We start from the raw sequence: 8,287 nt of genomic DNA, 5'->3' as shown, positions 1-8,287 counted from the left end.
GTCATGGAAGGCGCAAACGGGTCCCAACATACACACGTGGCTACTTGACCTTTGAAGGGCACTGGTGTCGGAACACACAAATCAACTGGCAGATGCAGGGCGTGCGACAGCGCCCCGCGACCGAATTCCATTCAATGGCAGGTCTACCAGACACTAGTCGAGGCCAGGTTGGCTGCGGTGCGCCCCCCCCTCCCTTCATCCCTGGCATAGGCACCTGGCCTTTAGTACCCCAGTTGCATGGGAACAACGACCATGCACAAGCAGACCCCTGCCTGTTGGAGGCACGGGGCTTCCGCCCTCCTCCCTTCCCCCTCTTTTCTCTCCTCCTTCGGTACGTCTCACCATGACTCATCAAGCCATGTCTGAATTGCAAAAGGCTATGCATGTAGGAATCGCTATAAAATGAGGGATTCCCAAACATTCTTTAATTGCAACTCGCAAATTGCGACTCGCAATTAAAGAATGCCTTCCCATTCATTCCGATGGACCTACAGGCCCACAGGAATGAATGGGAGATTGCATGCGCAAATTGCGAGTACTAATGGGCACTCGCAAATTGCGCATGCAATTTCAAGGGGGAAAGGGTGTCAAAAGGACACCCTGTTGCACCCCTGAAATGTATCTGTGCACACATGTTGCGCACACACATGCCCCAAGGGCATGTGTGTGTGTAACCTACACCTTTGAAAAGTGCACTTTAGTGCATTTTTCAAAGTTTTTGCAAATTACCATCAAGTACAAATTGATGGTAATTTCTGCCCCAATTACCAAAATCGCAATTTGCGATTCCATCATGCATTGCATTTAAGGAATCGCAATTTGCAATTCCTTAAATGCAATCGCAATTTAAGAAATCTCAATAATTTGCAATTTCTTAAATTGTGTGAGGCTGGCCGGTTGATGCATCGCAGAAGCCCTTTTTGCAGGTGCAAAGGCCGATTTTTGCGAATCGCACCGTTTGCGCTCGCAAAAATGGTTGCTGCATGTGCCCGTATGTCACTTATCACTTTTCTGTGTGTCCGGCCACCCTATGCCACATCTTCCCATGACCCCTATGCCATACCCGGCCTTCCCTCAATAGGTCACTCCTCCCCAGGCCATCTCTGGTCACCCTCCCTACGTCACGTCTTACCAGGATCTTCCACATGCCTGGTCCAACCTTCCCTCACCGTGCCATGCCTCGACCACCCTTGCTGTGCCAGTCTTCGCCATGGCAACCATTCCTCCGTGCTTCACCCGCCCCATCCTGTCTGCCGCCCTGCTTCTACCAGGGCCCACCGCGACTCCTAGGCCACGCCCCACCTCCATCCCTCAAAGCCCCTGTCAATTCCCCGCTGCATCACAACAAACCGGTGAGTTTCTGCACACCTACCTACCTCGGCACTCCCAATCAAAAGTACTAACCTTCCTTTCGGCATAGAAAAGGCGGGGCATGGGGCCCTCCCCCTGACCACATCACAGGCCCCAACAGCTGGCACGGACTGGGCTTGAGGTGGGAGGGCGGATTGAGGTGGGAGGGGGAGTTCTCTCAGTTTCGGATTAGTCACTAATAGAGGCTAAATGAAGCCTCGTGTCCCTCAGGTGTAAAGAAAACCAAGCAGCCGCGGCGCTTAAACCCCCTCTAATGGGGCCCCTTGGTGTCATCTGCAGAAAAGTGATATCTCGACAGCCCCCCTCTCTCTCTACACAACCCCCGAGGTCGGAGCATCAGCCACTGCGTCGGGGCCAGGAGAGACCCCGCTACCAGCAGGACATGGCCAGCGATGGCCGCCGCACGCCACGAGCGACCCTCCTCCGAGGAGGCATAACAGAGAAGAGGAAAGGAAACGTTCCGTGGTGAGCTAGCGCACAGCACTGTAAGGCAAACCTCCAGAGGTGAGGCATCTCACAGCACTGCAAGGCTAGCGTCCAGAGGTGAGGCACCTCACAGCACTGCATGGCTAGCGTCCAGAGGTGAGGCACCTCACAGCACTGCAAGGCTAGCGTCCAGAGGCGAGTTACCTCACAGCACTGCATGGCTAGCGTCCAGAGGTGAGGCACCTCACAGCACTGCAGGGTTAGCGTCCAGAGGTGAGGTACTTCACAGCACTGCATGGTTAGCGTCCAGAGGTGAGGCACCTCACAGCACTGCAAGGCTAGCGTCCAGAGGCGAGTTACCTCACAGCACTGCATGGCTAGCGTCCAGAGGTGAGGTACCTCACAGCACTGCATGGTTAGCGTCCAGAGGTGAGGTACCTCACAGCACTGCATGGCTATCGTCCAGAGGCGAGGTACCTCACAGCACTGCATGGCTAGCGTCCAGAGGTGAGGTACCTCACAGCACTGCATGGCTAGCGTCCAGAGGTGAGCTAACGTACAGCACTGCAAGGCAAACCTCCAGAGGTGAGGCACCTCACAGCACTGTAAGGCTAGCGTCCAGAGGTGAGGCACCTCACAGCACTGCATGGCTAGCGTCCAGGGGTGAGGTACCTCACAGCACTGCATGGCTAGCGTCCAGAGGCGAGGTACCTCACAGCACTGCATGGCTAGCGTCCAGAGGTGAGATACCTCACAACACTGCATGGTTAGTGTCCAGAGGTGAGGTACCCCACAGCACTGCATGGTTAGCGTCCAGAGGTGAGGTACCTCACAGCACTGCATGGCTAGCGTCCAGTGGTGAGGTACCTCACAGCACTGCATGGTTAGCGTCCAGAGGTGAGGTACCTCACAGCACTGCATGGCTAGCATCCAGAGGCGAGGTACCTCACAGCACTGCATGGCTAGCATCCAGAGGTGAAGCACCTCACAGCACTGCATGGCTAGCGACCGAGGGCGAGTACCTCACAGCACTGCATGGCTAGAGACCGAGGGCGAGTACCTCACAGCACTGCAAGGCTAGCGTCCAGAGGTGAGGCACCTCACAGCACTGCATGGCTAGCGTCCAGAGGTGAGGTACCTCACAGCACTGCATGGTTAGCGTCCAGAGGTGAGGTACCTCACAGCACTGCATGGTTAGCATCCAGAGGTGAGGTACCTCACAGCACTGCATGGCTAGCATCCAGAGGTGAGGTACCTCACAGCACTGCATGGCTAGCGTCCAGAGGCGAGGTACCTCACAGCACTGCATGGCTAGCGTCCAGAGGTGAAGCACCTCACAGCACTGCATGGCTAGCGACCGAGGGCGAGTACCTCACAGCACTGCATGGCTAGCATCCAGAGGTGAGGTACCTCACAGCACTGCATGGCTAGCGTCCAGAGGTGAGGTACCTCAAGGCACTGCATGGCTAGCATACAGAGGTGAGCTACCTCACTGCACTGCATGGTTAGCGTCCAGAGGTGAGGTACCTCACAGCACTGCAAGGCTAGCATCCAGAGGTGAGGTACCTCACAGCACTGCATGGCTGGCGTCCAGAGGTGAAGCACCTCACAGCTCTGCATGGCTAGTGTCCAGAGGTGAGGTACCTCACAGCACTGCATGGCTAGCGTCCAGAGGTGAGGTACCTCACAGCACTGCATGGCTAGCGTCCAGAGGTGAGGTACCTCACAGCACTGCATGGCTAGCGTCCAGAGGTGAAGTACCTCACAGCACTGCATGGCTAGCGTCCAGAGGTGAGCTACCTCACAGCACTGCATGACTAGCGTCCATAGGTGAGGTACCTCACAGCATTGCATGGCTGGCGTCCAGAGGCGAGCTACCGCACAGCACTGCATGGCTAGCGTCCAGAGGTGAGGTACCTCACAGCACTGCATGGCTAGCGTCCAGAGGCGAGCTACCTCGCAGCACTGCATGGCTAGCGTCCAGAGGTGAGCTACCTCACAGCACTGCATGGCTAGCGTCCAGAGGCGAGGTACCTCACAGCACTGCATGGCTAGTGTCCAGAGGTGAGGTACCTCACAGCACTGCATGGTTAGCATCCAGAGGTGAGCTACCTCACAGCACTGCATGGCTAGCGTCCAGAGGTGAGCTACCTCACAGCACTGCATGGCTAGCGTCCAGAGGTGAGGCACCTCACAGCACTGCAAGGCTAGCGTCCAGAGGCGAGTTACCTCACAGCACTGCATGGCTAGCGTCCAGAGGTGAGGTACCTCACTGCACTGCATGGCTAGCATCCAGAGGTGAGGTACCTCACAGCACTGCATGGCTAGCGTCCAGAGGCGAGTTACCTCACAGCACTGCATGGCTAGCGTCCAGAGGTGAAGCACCTCACAGCACTGCATGGCTAGCGACCGAGGGCGAGTACCTCACAGCACTGCATGGCTAGCATCCAGAGGTGAGGTACCTCACAGCACTGCATGGCTAGCGTCCAGAGGTGAGGTACCTCAAGGCACTTCATGGCTAGCATACAGAGGTGAGCTACCTCACTGCACTGCATGGTTAGCGTCCAGAGGTGAGGTACCTCACAGGACTGCAAGGCTAGCATCCAGAGGTGAGGTACCTCACAGCACTGCATGGCTAGCGTCCAGAGGTGAAGCACCTCACAGCTCTGCATGGCTAGTGTCCAGAGGTGAGGTACCTCACAGCACTGCATGGCTAGCGTCCAGAGGTGAGGTACCTCAAGGCACTGCATGGCTAGCATACAGAGGTGAGCTACCTCACTGCACTGCATGGTTAGCGTCCAGAGGTGAGGTACCTCACAGCACTGCAAGGCTAGCATCCAGAGGTGAGGTACCTCACAGCACTGCATGGCTAGCGTCCAGAGGTGAAGCACCTCGCAGCTCTGCATGGCTAGTGTCCAGAGGTGAGGTACCTCACAGCACTGCATGGCTAGCGTCCAGAGGTGAGCTACCTCACAGCATTTCATGGCCAGCATCCAGAGGTGAGGTACCTCACAGCACTGCATGGCCAGCGTCCAGAGGTGAGGTACCTCACAGCACTGCATAGCTAGCCTCCATAGGGGAGGTACCTCACAGCATTGCACGGCTAGCCCCCATAGGTGAGCTAACGCCCAGCACTGCATGGCTAGCCTCCAGAGGCGAGGTACCTCACAGCACTGCATGGCCAGCGTCCAGAGGTGAGGTACCTCACAGCACTGCATGGTTAGCATCCAGAGGTGAGCTACCTCACAGCACTGCATGGCTAGCGTCCAGAGGTGAGGCACCTCACAGCACTGCAAGGCTAGCGTCCAGAGGCGAGTTACCTCACAGCACTGCATGGCTAGCGTCCAGAGGTGAGGTACCTCACTGCACTGCATGGCTAGCGTCCAGAGGCGAGGTACCTCACAGCACTGCATGGCAAGCGTCCAGAGGTGAAGCACCTCACAGCACTGCATGGCTAGCGACCGAGGGCGAGTACCTCACAGCACTGCATGGCTAGCATCCAGAGGTGAGGTACCTCACAGCACTGCATGGCTAGCGTCCAGAGGTGAGGTACCTCAAGGCACTTCATGGCTAGCATACAGAGGTGAGCTACCTCACTGCACTGCATGGTTAGCGTCCAGAGGTGAGGTACCTCACAGGACTGCAAGGCTAGCATCCAGAGGTGAGGTACCTCACAGCACTGCATGGCTAGCGTCCAGAGGTGAAGCACCTCACAGCTCTGCATGGCTAGTGTCCAGAGGTGAGGTACCTCACAGCACTGCATGGCTAGCGTCCAGAGGTGAGGTACCTCAAGGCACTGCATGGCTAGCATACAGAGGTGAGCTACCTCACTGCACTGCATGGTTAGCGTCCAGAGGTGAGGTACCTCACAGCACTGCAAGGCTAGCATCCAGAGGTGAGGTACCTCACAGCACTGCATGGCTAGCGTCCAGAGGTGAAGCACCTCGCAGCTCAGCATGGCTAGTGTCCAGAGGTGAGGTACCTCACAGCACTGCATGGCTAGCGTCCAGAGGTGAGCTACCTCACAGCATTTCATGGCCAGCATCCAGAGGTGAGGTACCTCACAGCACTGCATGGCCAGCGTCCAGAGGTGAGGTACCTCACAGCACTGCATAGCTAGCCTCCATAGGGGAGGTACCTCACAGCATTGCACGGCTAGCCCCCATAGGTGAGCTAACGCACAGCACTGCATGGCTAGCATCCAGAGGCGAGGTACCTCACAGCACTGCATGGCCAGCGTCCAGAGGTGAGGTACCTCACAGCACTGCATAGCTAGCCTCCTTAGGGGAGGTACCTCACAGCACTGCATGGCTAGCCTCCATAGGGGAGGTACCTCACAGCACAATAAATGGCTAGCGTTCAGAGGCGAGGTACCTCACAGCACTGCATGGCTAGCCTCCAGAGGCGAGGTACTTCACACCACTGTATGGCTAACCTCCATAGGTGAAATACTGCACAGTATCACATGGCCAGCGTCCAGTGGTGAGGTACCTCACAGCACTGCAAGGCTAAGGCTAATCTCCATAGGTGAACTGCCTCACAGCACTGCATGGCTAGCCTCCAGAGGCGAGGTAATTCACAATAGTGAATGACTAACCTCCATAGGTGAACTACCTCACAGCACTGTATGGCTAGCCTCCATATGTGAGGCCCCTCTCACCACTGCATGGCTAACCTCCATAGGTAAAATACTGCACAGTATAGCATGGTCAGCATCCAGAGGTGAGGTACCTCACAGCACTGCAAGGCTAATCTACATAGCTGACCTACCTCACAGCACTGCATGGCTAGCCCCCGTAGGTGAGGTACTTCACAGCACTGCATGTCTAACGTCCATAGGTGAAACTCTGCACAGTATCGCATGACCAGCGTCCAGAGGGGAGGTACCTCTCAGCAATGCAAGGCTAATCTACATAGGTGAGGTACTTCACAGTACTGCATGGCTAGCCTCCATAGGTGAGGTACTTCACAGCACTGCTTGGCTATCCTCCAGAGGTAAGGTACCTCTCGGCACTGAATGGCTAATCTCCATAGGTGAACTACCTCACAGCACTGCAAGGCTAATCTACATAGGTGAACTACCTCACAGCACTGCATGGCTAGCCTCTATAGGTGAGGTACTTCACAGCACTGCAGGGCTAATATACATAGGTGAACTACCTCACAGCACTGCATGGCTAGCCTCCATAGGTGAGGTACTTCACAGCACTACATGGCTAGTCTCCAGAGGTGAGGTACTTCACAGCACTGCATGGCTAGCCTCCAGAGGTGAGGTACGTCACAGCACTGCATGGCTAAGCTCCATATGTGAGGCACCTCACAGCACTGCATGTCTAACCCCCATAGTTGGTCTACCTCACTGCATTGAATGGCTAGCCTCCATAGGTGAGGTACTTCACAGCACTGCATGGCTAGCATCCAGAGGAGAGGTACCTCACAGCACTGCATGGCTAGCATCCAGAGGTGAAGCACCTCACAGCACTGCATGGCTAGCGACCGAGGGCGAGTACCTCACAGCACTGCATGGCTAGAGACAGAGGGCGAGTACCTCACAGCACTGCAAGGCTAGTGTTCAGAGGTGAGGCACCTCACAGCACTGCATGGCTAGCGTCCAGAGGTGAGGTACCTCACAGCACTGCATGGTTAGCGCCCAGAGGTGAGGTACCTCACAGCACTGCATGGTTAGCGTCCAGAGGTGAGGTACCTCACAGCACTGCATGGCTAGCGTCCAGAGGCGAGGTACCTCACAGCACTGCATGGCTAGCGTCCAGAGGTGAAGCACCTCACAGCACTGCATGGATAGTGTCCAGAGGTGAGGTACCTCACAGCACTGCATGGCTAGCGTCCAGAGGCGAGGTACCTCACAGCACTGCATGGCTAGCTTCCAGAGGTGAAGCACCTCACAGCACTGCATGGCTAACGACCGAGGGCGAGTACCTCACAGCACTGCATGGCTAGCATCCAGAGGTGAGGTACCTCACAGCACTGCATGGCTAGCGTCCAGAGGTGAGGTACCTCAAGGCACTGCATGGCTAGCATACAGAGGTGAGCTACCTCACAGCACTGCATGGCTAGCGTCCAGAGGTGAGGTACCTCACAGCACTGCATGGCTAGCGTCCAGAGGTGAGGTACCTCACAGCACTGCATGGCTAGCGTCCAGAGGTGAGGTACCTCACAGCACTGCATGGCTAGCGTCCAGAGGTGAAGTACCTCACAGCACTGCATGGCTAGCGTCCAGAGGTGAGATACCTCACCGCACTGCATGACTAGCGTCCATAGGTGAGGTACCTCACAGCATTGCATGGCTGGCGTCCAGAGGCGAGCTACCGCACAGCACTGCATGGCTAGCGTCCAGAGGTGAGGTACCTCACAGCACTGCATGGCTAGCGTCCAGAGGTGAGCTACCTCACAGCACTGCATGGCTAGCGTCCAGAGGTGAGCTACCTCACAGCACTGCATGGCTAGCGTCCAGAGGCGAGGTACCTCACAG

The sequence above is a fragment of the Lissotriton vulgaris genome, chromosome 5 (assembly GCF_964263255.1).
Source record: "Lissotriton vulgaris chromosome 5, aLisVul1.2, whole genome shotgun sequence".
Classification (NCBI taxonomy): Eukaryota; Metazoa; Chordata; class Amphibia; order Caudata; family Salamandridae; genus Lissotriton; species Lissotriton vulgaris.
The sequence above is the reverse complement of the archived record's forward strand: the minus strand, read 5'-3'. Positions refer to the sequence as shown.